Raw genomic sequence first — 13,430 nt, 5'->3', positions numbered from 1 at the left:
CAGATACTACTGTCCTCATTTTGCTGATGGGAAACCAAAGCTCAGAGACATTATAAACTGGCCCACAGTCACCTAGCAGGTAAGCGGAGGAAGTGAGGCATGGGTCCAGGATTACTCCAAAGTTGGTGCGTATTACCACTGTACCATGCACTCACTGGCCTGTATCACAAAATCCCAGAAAGTTAGGACTTGTGGACTCCAGACCATCTGAGCCAGCCCTTCCTTTAATAGGAGAGGAATAAAATTAAGAGCTGTTCGGTACTCAGGCCAAATTATTCCAAACTGAACCCGAGGTGGAAGCGAAGGTACTCCAGGAAATCAGTTCTTCAGACTCTTGGCCCGGCGATTTTTCCTCTGTTGGTTCATATCCCCAAGGAATAAATTGAGCAAAGAATACATTGAGAGAAATGTTCAACTTTGACACTAAACTTACAAGAGTATTGACTGGGATAAGGCATAGGTAGAGGGGTAAAGAAGGAGCCAGGCAGACTCTCTTTTTGTACAAAGCCTGTTAGTTAATGGGGCGCCTGTTAGTTTATGGTTCAGTCAGTTAAGCATCCGACTCTTGATTTTGGCTCAGGTCATGATTTCATGGTTCAGGGGATCAAGCCCTGCATGAGGGTCCTTGGGATTCTCTCTCTCCTTCTCCCTCTGCTCCTCCCTCCCTCAGAATAAATAATAAACTTAAAAAAAAGAAGACAAGATCTGTTAGTTTAGTATCTTAAAATGTTGGTAAAATGCAGTATAAAATCCAACCATTGTGAACTGCAAAAAACTTGAGATTTCCAAACCTGCTATTAATTAATTATTCATTAAAGATCTGTTAGCAAACAAACAGCAACGACAAAAAAAAAACAAACACAACACAACAAAACAATAGGGCTTAGCCAAACCAATAATAATTAGCTTTTTCAAGTGTAAACAGAAACCTAGCTCACGAATTCCCAGTTGTTCTTTCCTGATACCGATACCAAATATACATACTCAAAAATTTTCAAAGAGTAAATTAAAATAAGTGTGTTACTAAATGTCTCCTTTTTAAGACAAAATTATTTATTTGTTCTTGACAGGGAGAATCCCAAGCAGGATCCCCGCTGTCAGCACGGAGCTCGACACAAAGCTCGAACTCACGAACCATGAGATCATAACCTAAGCTGAAATCTAGAGTCGGATGCTTAACTGACTGAGCCACCCAGGCACCCCTAAGTGCCTCCTTCTTTTCTGGCTTCAGAATTTGCACAAATCAGACCTGCAGAGCATAAAGGTTTTAGTTATTTCACTGGCCTCAATATTCCATTTGCATTGCTGCATTGGCCTGTGTATTTGAGGATGCTTTCTCCAGTGGTAGGATTTTAATCCTATCTGATTTAGATTGTATACCTGTAGAGGGCAGTATGCCATATTTATTTAATAGATGGATCCAGAATCTCTACTAATGGTGGTGGTAGTTGTCATCACCATCACCACCCCCACCACCACCACCATCATCATTGTTCTTATCCAATTCCTGGGTTTTGATCTTAGGGAAAATATCTATTGCAAAGTCGCAAAGTAGGAAATAGGCATATAATCTTTTTTTTTTCTGACTATTAATTGTGTTCATTTTTTCTGACTTATTATTTTGTGTAAACCCCAAAAGGCTCTTCTCCCACTTGTGCACCACAAAACTCCTTTACTAGGTAAGAGGCTGGCATAAAAGTCTGCCATTCTGCTATAAATAATTCAGGACATTTTAACACAAAATGCAAAGACTTATCACTAACAGAGAGCTGGGGGCGGGGGAATCAAATGAAACGAAAGTTCCTCACCGAGATGGGTTTTCATTCGTACTAGCCTGTGGTCAGAAACAAACACTCCGTGTAGAATCTGTTTCTTTAAGATTCTAAAAATAAATTGATCTGTAAGTGACTTTGCTGTAATACATACAGTGAGTCAGATCAAGGAATAAGAGCCATTTATAGAATGTGAACTAAGCATTGGCCTGAGACACTCCTTCGACTCTCACCAAACAGAGAAAAGGCATTTCAGATTGGGCAGAGTTTGATCGGTAAGGCTATTCTGAAATACGAGGATTCTTTGATTATATTAGAATATGACCAGAAGCTACTATAAGGCCAAGCAGCTTGCATGGGCAGCAGTGTCCATCCATAAGTGCACACTCAGGCCCACGCCCACTATAGATCTATCCATGTTCACATGCATGTAGGTAGAGACCGTATTTGGTACCGAGTAACAAGCTGTCCTCCCATGCATGCTCCTATAAAGAAGCAGGTGGGAGCATTTTGACTTGCATTGCACAATGGTTTAGAGTCCATCGGTGTAACCATAAATAAGTCATTTAACATGTCTGAGCCTCGTTTTCATCTGTAAAATGGAAATAAATATAGTCCCTACCTCAGGAGACTGATGTGACGATTAAATGAAGTAATGCGCATAAAGCACTCAGTACACGTAATAAAATTTTAAGAAATGTCAGCTACGATTCTGCTCTCTTCAGCCCTGGCAGTGATAGGATGGTATGGTTTCCCGCTTCTTTGGGTGCTCCTTGATTGCTAGAGCATGTCTTCGTAGTCTTGTCAATAGCATGCCTTAGGAGGCATGTCTGATGGCTACAGGTTACTAAGGTTTTCTTACCCCTACTTCATGGATGGCTGATGTAATGAACATCTTTAAGGGATATATGATTGGAGGGAAGAAGTGTGTGTGTGTGTGTGTGTGTGTGTGTGTGTGTGTGCGTGTGTATGCGTGTGTGTGCATGTGTGTGTCTGTGTAAGAGAGAGAGAGATGAAGGGAGGGAGGGAAGGAGGAAGAGAGAATCTGTGTGTAAGAATTCATGTTGGGACATGAAATTTACCACCCTCTTCACCTGACTTTCACTCACAGGCACACGTGTCAACATTGCCTGCACACAGATCTCAAACCTGGCACACTACAAAGAGCTGCACTGCAGGGACTATGACTTCATATCATAGTGTTAATCACTGACCTCCGCCTTGGCAATAAGATCTCTTTTGGCCCTTGTACAATTAGAATCCACCGGAGACTTCCTAAACATCTACTCGATAGCGAATTGGCAGGAAACTATTAGGAAACTGCACGCTGGTGTTTGGATGAGCCTTTTCCATTGATACGGTTTCTTTGGATTACAGGGTCTTCCTCAAGTAAAACAATAAATCAGTCATTTTCATGTTCTTTTCACCTCTGGATACATGTTGCCCTTAAAACATTAAGTTGCAGTCAGAATGCATGCTGGTATGACGACACCATCCTGTCTTTCAGGTGTGGTTTCAGGGTCACAAGAACACTTGCATCTGGAAAGTTGAATTCACAGCACACCACAGACACACTCTGCTACTCAGGGAGGGTGAGATCATGGCGCTGGCATGAATTTATCGCTCTTTTAAATGAATGGGGTTGAATTCAATCTACTGACCTTGATCAGGAGGCTAGTGATACACACTGTGTAAAACAAAACAAGACAGAATAAACAAGGGAAAACCACAGCACATGCAGCTACTTTGTTCAGAAGGTGACACTGTTGAATTTGGTGTGTGAAGGTCTTGTCACATGAAAGTCTAAAAATAACTATGACCTAAGCATGGAGGTAGGAGACGACCCATTTAGAAATGAATGGACACATTCCATTGTAGCTGTATAGTGGCTAAAATCTATTTTGGGGCAAAAGGGATATTATAGATACTTTCCTTTGTTTGTAACTATCATAACCCAAGCTTTCTGGCACTAAACGTTTTTTAGTAACCCTGCATTCCAGTAATATTTTACACACCACCCGACCAGGCAAACATTATTCTACCAAAGAGGCAGGATTCCCTGTGACCCTTCTGAATCCCCAGGGCTAGCCAACCCTAGACTGCACCTCATGAATGGTCTTACTCTGGAAATCCCTCGGGGCTTCCCCAGTCTCACTACATAATTCCAAGGCCACTCAGTTCTGGAGGCCCTCGGAAGATACTGCCATATTAGGCACAGGGAAACGTTCATGTCATTCTGAAATTATTTTGGAAGTAGAGATTTAACATAACTTTTTAAATTAGCATTCAACTCCAAATTTGGGACTAAGTTTTGGTGGAATTCATTTTAGGGACTTCTCGTTGGTTTTGAAAAATGTTAATGGCAGCAAGCACTCTTTCATGTTCAATACCAACTGGATCCTAGGCTGTGTTCTGTTTTTTATTTGCTTCTCCCTTTGGTAATAGCGTTTCTATGGCAGGGGGCATGGCAATATATACAAACACTTCCAAACTCTAAAGTGATTGGCTAGATAGGCTTATTATTGAATTCAGGTCAATCTGTGGCCCCCTTTCCCTTCATGAGGATGGCTCTGGATGCCAATAAGAGGGTCAAAAATGAGAAAAGCCTAGGGCTAAGTATGGAAAAGTAAATAGGCATTGTCTGAATATTTGCTTCCTAGTATCTCTATAAGGCCAAATAACAACTTTTATCTAGAAATGTTACACTATGAACAACTTTATCACTTAAGAAGATTCTTTCCAGAGACAATGATGATCTTTCATTAGGCACCAAGCCTGTGTGAAGATCTGGAGATACCAAGACATGGCCCTGGAGGGTGTCCTTTTTCACAGGAAAAGCAGACTCTATAATGTTCCCTTTAGTTAAGAGTTCTCTTGTAGCACTAGTCACTGAGACGCTCGTTATAAGTGGGAACACCTCTTCCAAGTGGATTTAGTTATTGAAGAAATAAAAGGAATCCCTTACAATGCAGCTTTTCTCATCAGATGACTCCCAAAGACTCCAACAAGATCAGCACAGAGGGCTCTGGGATAGTTCTTTTTTGGCATTTCCAAAGAGTAGTTTCATTCCATTTCTGCTATCTCAATAATAGAGAATAAATCAGAGACTTGGCATTGACTATTCCATTGAGCTATTAATTTTTAAGTCTTTTGCTGATTGGGTTCCAACTATACGTTTGATGGAGACAACTTTTTATTTATGGTTTAAATCAAACAATAATTTAAGCAAACCCATCAGTTTAAGATGTTATATCAAAATCTGTTTGCTATTAAGATTTAGTTTACAATGGAGGCTTACCGGAGATCCAAGTCTGAGGTTTAATGAGAATATCTTATCCTACAATTGATATTGGAAGACCAACTATTTGGGTACTTCCCTAGTAAGGTACCGGGGTCCTGTTATTGATAAATTTGCACAAAATAATGTACCATGTTAATGCCTTCTGTCTTCCTAATTATTTCTTTTGTTTAACCTCTTATTTAAACATTATCAAAAGGTCACTAGCCAATGGTGCATCTAATTTAAAAATGTACTATTAGGCTTATGTCACGTCAGACGTAAGAAATGACCAATTCTGCGAGGATGATACGTATAACCACATTGGAACATATTTTTTTCCCTTATATTTAGAATCAGGGTCAGACCTTCCCAATTTTCAGAACCATTTACATTTTTTTTATTGCTGTATGAACATTTCACATGAAATCTACCTTCTTAATACACCTTCAAGTGTACTACTATACTCTATTACGCATTATTATATATTATTATTACTTCTCATTACACATTACTGTAGACTATAGGTACGATGTACAACAGTTCTCTAGAGCTCATTCATTCATCTTGTTTAACTGACAATTTATGCTCATTGATTAATAATTCCCCTTTTCTCCGCCCCCCCAGTCTACTTTTTAATGTTATGAACGTGACCATTTTATTTACTTATTTTTTTAAATTTTTTTGAACGTTTATTTTTGAGACAGAGAGAGACAGAGCATGAACGGGGGAGGGGCAGAGAGAGAGGGAGACACAGAATCGGAAGCAGGCTCCAGGCTCTGAGCCATCATCCCAGAGCCCAACGCGGGGCTCGAACTCACGGACCGTGAGATCGTGACCTGAGCTGAAGTCAGACGCTTAACCGACTGAGCCACCCAGGCGCCCCAAACGTGACCATTTTAAATACCTCATGAAAGTAGAATCAGCAGTATTTGTCTTCCTGTGACTGGCTTTTTTCACCTAGCATAATGTTTTCATGGCCAAGAAGTATATGAAAAAAAAAAAAAAAAAAAGCTCAATGTCATTAACCATCAAGGAAATGCAAAGCCGAACCACAACAAGCTATCACCTCACACCTGTCATGATGGTTATTATCAAAAAAAAAAAAAAAAACCAAAAACAAAAAACAAAACAAAACAAAAAACAAAAACAAAAGACAAAAACCAGACAGCAAGTGTTGGCAAAGCTGTGGAGAGATAGGAACCCTTGCACATTGTCAGTGGGAATGCAAAATGGTGCAGCTACTATAGAAAATAGTACGAAGTTTCCTCAAAAAAAAAAAAAAAATAGAATTACTCTATGATTCAGGAATCCCACTTCTGGGTATTTGTTCAAAAGGATGGAAGTCAGAATCTCAAAGAGATATATTAGGACTCCTATGTTCATTGTAGTACTATTCCCAGTAGCAAGGATGTGGAAACAACCTAAATGTCCATGGAGAGATGAATGGATAAAGAAAATGTGGTATTCAATGGAATACTACTCAACCTTAAAAAAAGAAGTTAATTCTGCGCTCTGCAACAACCGAGCCATGTTCTTTTCAGAAAAGAACACGAGCACCGACCATGCTAAAGGCTTCAAACACCTTATTTCATTTAATCCTCATAAACACCTATAAAGGTAATTAATATTACGTGCCCATTTTCCAGGTGAGAAAACAAGGCTAAGAGCAACTCACTCAGCTGCCTAGGGTCTCAGAGCAGTAAGTGGTAGAGCCAGGACTCATGCCGATCTCTCCTGATAGTAGGGAAATTCTGCTTGTCTCTGAAGCCCACCTTCTTCACCACCACACAATATTGCTTCCATCCAACAAGATTTAATCTCCTCAAGTACAAATCTTTACAAATATAAAGCTATCAAAAAGGTAACTTATTCTGAATTTTCTAGGAAAAGCTATGAGAGGATTGCAAAAATTGTTTCTCTTATCTATACCGATGAAATATATCCCTAGCTCAAACTATAAGGGATGAACTACTGTGCCATTTTAAAAGTTATTGTTTTTACTATCTTCATTAAATCAAGCCCATTTTATTGTAATGTGCCTAAATTGTGCAGAAGTTTACAAGCTGCTCTCAAATCTCATTTTTTAAAAAGTCTCGTGCATCGAGGCACGAGATGAGCTCTGAGAAAAGTAATCGCTTGCTAGAAACTATAAGGGATAATACCCATTGCATTTGTATGATGTTCTACAGATAACACTGATTTTTATAATTTTTTTTACACGAGATAGGCAGAAGAGTCATTATTTGATACAGTGGAGGCTCAGGAGGGGTACAACAAGTAGCCCAACATCACAACTTTTAGCAGGTGACCACAATCCACGTCTCCCTGCACTGTGCTCACTGCTGCTTCCCCATGAGCCTCTGCTCCCCATAAAACCTGGAAAAGCCCTCTGTCCCCAAGGTTTGCTTCCCTGCCATCCTGGAGGAACAGAGGTGGGTTTAGACGTGTGGTTTTCTTACTGAAGAGGATAGTGTATGTCTCACTGTAGAATGACAGGGGAAAATAAATAGGCACCAAACAATTTTCTCCTTAACAGCTTTCTTGAAATCCACCCAGTATAGTAGGCCAATGAGTGAGAAGGCATTTGTCCAGCAGAAATATTTGCCATTGGGGAACATTCCCTGTGATATCCAGGCATCCTCTCGGCTGGGTAAATGGTAAGTTTGAACAATATTTCTCTTCCAGACCTGGGTCATCTAGTGCAACTTTGGAGCCATGCTGGCTGAATTCAGATCTCACATCTACAATTTACTAGCTGTGGGCCTTTAAGCAAGTTATATAACTTCTCTGTGCCTGTCTTCTAAAGGGGGACACGAATGGTCTACCTCAGGGCTTCTGTGAGATGAATGTAAAGTGCCTGGATGGGACTTGGCAGTGTGCTCAACGAGAGCAGTTATTTTTATTATCTGAAAAAACAAGCCCCTCAATATCTTTCTGTATAAAGTAAGAATAATGAAAAACCATGTAACAAGAATCAAAACAGATCCCGTCCTTGAAAGTTCTTTGTCAGTCATAAAACGCGTCTAAAGAATGCCTGCTATTGTCTTGAAGAGAAAGGTGCAATGTCTGAGCTCCACCCACCTTCCTGTTGCATCAAATTGAGAAAATCACGAATATTCTAATCTCCAGGCCAACCCCGTTGGGAGCTTGTTAGGCAGGTGTCTGGCCAGGGGTAGTGCTTACCCGAGGCCGGGTGGGCCTGCATGTCCCAAGGGAAGGCTCACGATGACAGCAGTTTGACATGGCATGCTATTTCGGGCAAGATCAGGAGGACTGCAGTTGATACAAATGAGGGGAAACTTTTAATTTTTTTTTTTTTTAACGTTTATTTATTTTTGAGACAGAGAGAGACAGAGCATGAACAGGGGAGGAGCAGAGAGAGAGGGAGACACAGAATCTGAAACAGGCTCCAGGCTCTGAGCTGTCAGCACAGAGCCCGATGCGGGGCTCGAACTCACGGACTGTGAGATCATGACCTGAGCCGAAGTCAGACGCTTAACCGACCGAGCCACCCAGGCGCCCCGGAAACTTTTAAAATATCTCATCTTTTTTGTTCAGCGTCACGGTCTCACCCAGTGACACACACGTGGACTCCAAGCCCTAACGTCTTATAGGAAGATGGAATGCCAAGTAGGGACGGTTGTTCTCTGTGCCCTTTCCTGTCTTACTGCGTGTGCCCTGCTTCTCCACTCCCTGCCGGCTTCTACCCAGTTTCCCAAGTTCGCCTTCAGTGCCCATCTCCATCACTAAGTTGCCTCTCAATCCTCCCTCTAGAACTAATCTCTTCCTACTGTGTCCTCATAAAACTTTCATTTGTGCACCTTTAATGCCGTGCTGTCCAAGTTCGCCTTGTTTCGTAATGAGTTGTGCAAACTGCCTCTGCCCTACTGACTTGTAGGGAACTGCTTCTTGCCATCTCTGTGTCACGGTGACACCTATGCCGCATGCTGCTCAAATGAGCCACTCAATAAATATTCATCAAGTGAAAAAATAAATATTTGTTGGTGATAATTAAATTGAATGAGAGAACTTCATGGCCTCCAAGAGAGACTCTGCATCTTTTAATGGAGCATTGCTCTCTTCTCCTCCTATCACTCTGAAGGCTGTTTCATAACATTTCCTGCCAGGAACAGCTTCTATTATTAAATGATTAAGTGCCAGGGGAGCAGCGGCACCTTCTGTGATTAAGTACCGGGTCAAACAGTGATGAAGGGAAGCCCCCATTTGCTCCTAGTTTCTGAGGCGAGTGCTGTTGACTCTATTTTCGTTCTGCTTCTGCCATAAGCCAGCGTGATCCCAGTGGTGGGTTTGCTTTCCTTCGCCTGAGTATCCCCTCCACCTGGGCCACTTCTACAACCCATCCTATGTGGAATATAAGGCACATCAATGAGAAACCAGAGTCCATATTTCTAATTTGGAACCTGGGACTGTGCTGTCACTAGACTTCATGCATGCTTCTAACCTGCATGCATTCAGTAGTTGTACGGGTGAAAGCAGAAGGTGGAGGAAACATTTAGAGGTGGGATCACTGAATGCATCTCCTCTACAACTTGAGATCCACATTATCATCTAAGCAACTAATGAGAGTTCTCCAGATGTTCTTCTAACTTGCCTTTCCTTCTCGGGGATGTTATTAAATATCCCCTATGCTGGCTCTGCATAGCAAAGACACTTTCCATGGGGAAAATTCCAAATTGAGCTCTCAAGTACGTGGAATCATTCTTTCCATGGGGAAAATTCCGAATTTGGCTCCCGCGTACATGGAATCATTCTTATGGATGATTTTAGTAGACTTCCAAGCGTCCCAGCATCCTTTTCTCAGCTCCCTGAAATTCAGGCTAAAGTTTCAGGAATGGTACTTCCAGGAGATCCCAAAATGATAACTGTGCACAATACCTACTCTCAAGCTTTAGACTTTATAGGGGCTTGGACAGCATAAACACTTGTTTAAAGAATAAATGCATAAGCTAATGAATTAATGAATGAACACATCAGATAATGCCTTGTTAGAGACAACGTTTTAGTTCTTCGTGGTCATTTGATTCCTAAACACCCTGACATGGACGTACATTATTTTTTATCCTAAATTAAAAATCATAAAATGCTTCACCTGAAAGAGACTTTAGTGTAGACTCTTGATAACACAATTCTTGAAAGTCGTGGCCTGATTTGTTCAAATGCCCTTAGAAAAAACCTGCTTCTCTGACTGACATGTAGGTAAGGGCCTGGAGACCACCAGCTCTGAGGAATCAATTATAAGGTTTGCCCAACATCATACAGATCTCAGAGGTAGAACCAAGACTGCCGAGACACCAGCCTGGTGTCTTCTCCTACACAATACCTCCCCTTATGAGTTAAGAGTTGTTTATGGGGACTTATTAGGTAAAAGGACATCTCTCTGACACTAAAATTAATGGGACACAGACTTTAAGAAGTTTTGAACCAGACTTGAGGGTAGGCACAGATTTGAGGGTAGGTTCTCTTTATGGAAATATTCTAGCTAATAAATGAAGAAGGAATGATAGAATTAGACTTCACCATTTTGCAATCCCTAGAGAAATAATGGGTCCAGGCACAGACTCTCAATCTCTGACAATACCCCAAAGACACACAGAGAATTGGTACCTCCTGACAGAAGTACTCCACATTGGCCATGAATTACCCTTGCCAAAAAAAAAAAAAAAAAAAAAAAAAAAAAAAAAAAAAAAATTGAGCTTGACTCTAAGGCAAGTCTAGAAAGCCAGAAATTACCAACTTATAAGAAATACAAGAAAAAAAAAAACTTGTTAAACTGACACCACGAAAGTGGAATCAACAATATTCAGAGTGTACAAAGTCTACAGGCTCTCCAGCAAGTCAGTTGCAAGGAAAATCAAGAAGAAGGAGACGTGGATCTGTGATTTACAAGTGTGTCAGGAGACATGTCAACGAGTTTCAATGTATGGACCTTACTCCAGTTCTGATTAAAATAAAGGGCACTTTTTCTCTAAGAAAACACCAAACGGTGGAAATACACCAGTGCTGCTGGGGCCTTGGAGTAGGAGGCAGTGGCAGCTTGACCCCAAGGATAGAGCTTGAAGAAGCAACACGAAGTTAGGTCACCTGGTCAAGAGCCTTAAGATCAAATCCCTAGGGGATATCTCTCTTTTCTTCTTGCCCATCAAGGAGTCATAAATCACTGACTTTTTCCTGGGGATGTGCCTCAAGGATAAGGTTTTGAACACAAGGATAAGGATAAGCCTTGGATAAGGCCATACAAGAGCAGATGTGCATTGCTCAGTGGACCAAGTTCAAGGCATTTGTCCCCATCTGGGACTATATGGCCATGTTAGTCTGGGCGTTAAGGGCTCCAAGGAGGTAGCCACTGCTGTGCTTGGGGCCATCACCTCGGCCAATTGTCCCCATGTGATAAGGCTACTAGAGGAATGAGACAGGCAAGTCCCACACTGTCCCTGAAAGGTGCCTGCCTCCACGCTGACAGCCTCATCCTACCCTCAGAGTCACCAGCATCATCTCTGCCTCTGTGCCCAAGAAGCTGCTGCTAATGGCCAGTATGGATGACTGTCACACCTTAGCCAGGGGCTGCACTGCCACCCTTGGCGACTATGCCAAGGCCATCTTTGATGCCATATCCAAGACCTACAGCTACTTCACCCCTGACTTCTGGAAAAAGTCTGTGTTCATCAAATCTCCCTACCGGGAATTCAATGACCTACAGAATCACACTAGAGTCTTCCCACAGAGGACCCAGGCCGCAGCTGTGGCTACCTCTGTAGTAGTTTTATACAAAAACAAACAAACAAACAAATAAACAAATAAAAATAAAGGGCAAAAATCTATCAAGGAAATTTGAAATCAAGGAAATTTGAAAGGTATCTTAAAATACTAAGAAACCATGGGTAACTTTTTAGGTGAAAAAATGGTATTGTGTTTACTCTTCTTTAAAGAATACACACTTTTTATACTTACATGCTGAACTGCTTAGGGATGAAATGCTATGATATCTGAGATATGCTTCGTGCTGGACGTGGGCAGAGACACCAACGAAACATGACTGGCAGTGAGTCAAGAACTGTTTAAGTAGAGCAACAGGTCTGTGGGGTCATTATCCTAATCTTTGTACTTACAACAGGCTTGAAATGTTCCATAATAAAGAAATTTCAAAGGTGTTTTGTTCAGAATTATAACAGAAAGATGGTTTTGCTCAGTTGCTAAAAGAAAAACAAACCCGAAAGGCAGGAAGGAATTTCACAGGAAGTTAAGAAGCTTTTGGAAATACAGGGAACCTTCATTATGAGTGGGGCATGAAGAATCTCTCAGAAGGGCTAATAGGAATATCCAATCTGTTTTGATTGAAGCTAGACTAGACAAGGACAGGGGACCTGCTGGTGGTGAAGGTGGTATCTCAAGGGAGAAGTATGGTTTCACTGACTTAGTCTCAGGTTCACTACATTATGAGTGGCAACAGTTAAGCCTGGCCTCTGTATGTTTTAACTAACTCAAAACAGGACAGTGTGAAACCATGTATTTTGCCATGTAATTAAAAGATCATTCCATAACCGCAAGATCAAAACCCAAATGGAGGGCACCAATGCCTGCCATCTTGAGTGAGCTTTAAAATACCCTTGTCCTTACCCCCATGATAGAGCTTTCCTAAAGCAAATCCAAATGCTTCAGGCTGACAAGAAGCCTCTCCAGATTACAAGATGCCCCTGAAAGGAGGCACTGGCTTGCACTTTTAAAAGGTCACCTGTGACACTAAACCACCCCAAGACCATTTGGAAATTACTGCTGGGGTCATTTACTAAAACTGGTATTTGACAACCTAAAGAAATAAATATTCCCACAAATGGCTAAGGTGCTTATGCACACACTTGATGGCAAGGTCTTGTCCGAATGTCATGAAATCAAATATGTCATCAAATATGACAGTTTCCTAAAGGGACCCAAGGCAGGTAATGACCAATAATCAACGGGTCAAATGAAAGCACATGGAGGGATCCCAAAGTTTACTTCTGATTTCGTCCTTCAAAAACCCAATCCGATGCAGTAATCATTTTCCATTCAGTTCACATAAAGTCAAAATGATCTTTTATTCTGAAAGTAGTGATGATGATTTGACACCTATGAGTCATAAGTGGCCCTTTGTGAAGGGCCCCGTGACAATGCGTTAGTTCATATTGAAATCTCAGTGTGCCTCACACACTGTTCCCATCAGTCTCCATTCTTCATTGCTTCCAGGATGGCATTATAGGCCCTGGCTTAGTGAGTGTCCTCATTTTCAAACCCAATATATTGCAACAAACCTTAAAAATTCTTAGGCAGTCACACATTTGCAATGAGATTTTTCTAAAGGGGAAACACATATATTTAGTTAC

At 41.3% G+C, this 13,430-nt stretch overlaps 1 protein-coding gene and 1 pseudogene across 2 annotated transcripts in view; one reads left to right on the top strand and one right to left on the bottom strand.

Annotated features, from left to right (window-relative positions):
* The window catches only part of CREB5 (cAMP responsive element binding protein 5), a 399,683-nt gene that overhangs the window by 190,131 nt on the left and 196,122 nt on the right, over window positions 1-13,430 (bottom strand). The window lies entirely within an intron of this gene.
* Window positions 7,621-11,863, top strand: LOC144613730 (small ribosomal subunit protein uS5 pseudogene; annotated as a pseudogene).

This window comes from Panthera onca, chromosome A2, assembly GCF_046562875.1.
Source record: "Panthera onca isolate mPanOnc1 chromosome A2, mPanOnc1 haplotype 2, whole genome shotgun sequence".
Lineage (NCBI taxonomy): Eukaryota > Metazoa > Chordata > Mammalia > Carnivora > Felidae > Panthera > Panthera onca.
The sequence above is the reverse complement of the archived record's forward strand: the minus strand, read 5'-3'. Positions and strand labels throughout refer to the sequence as shown.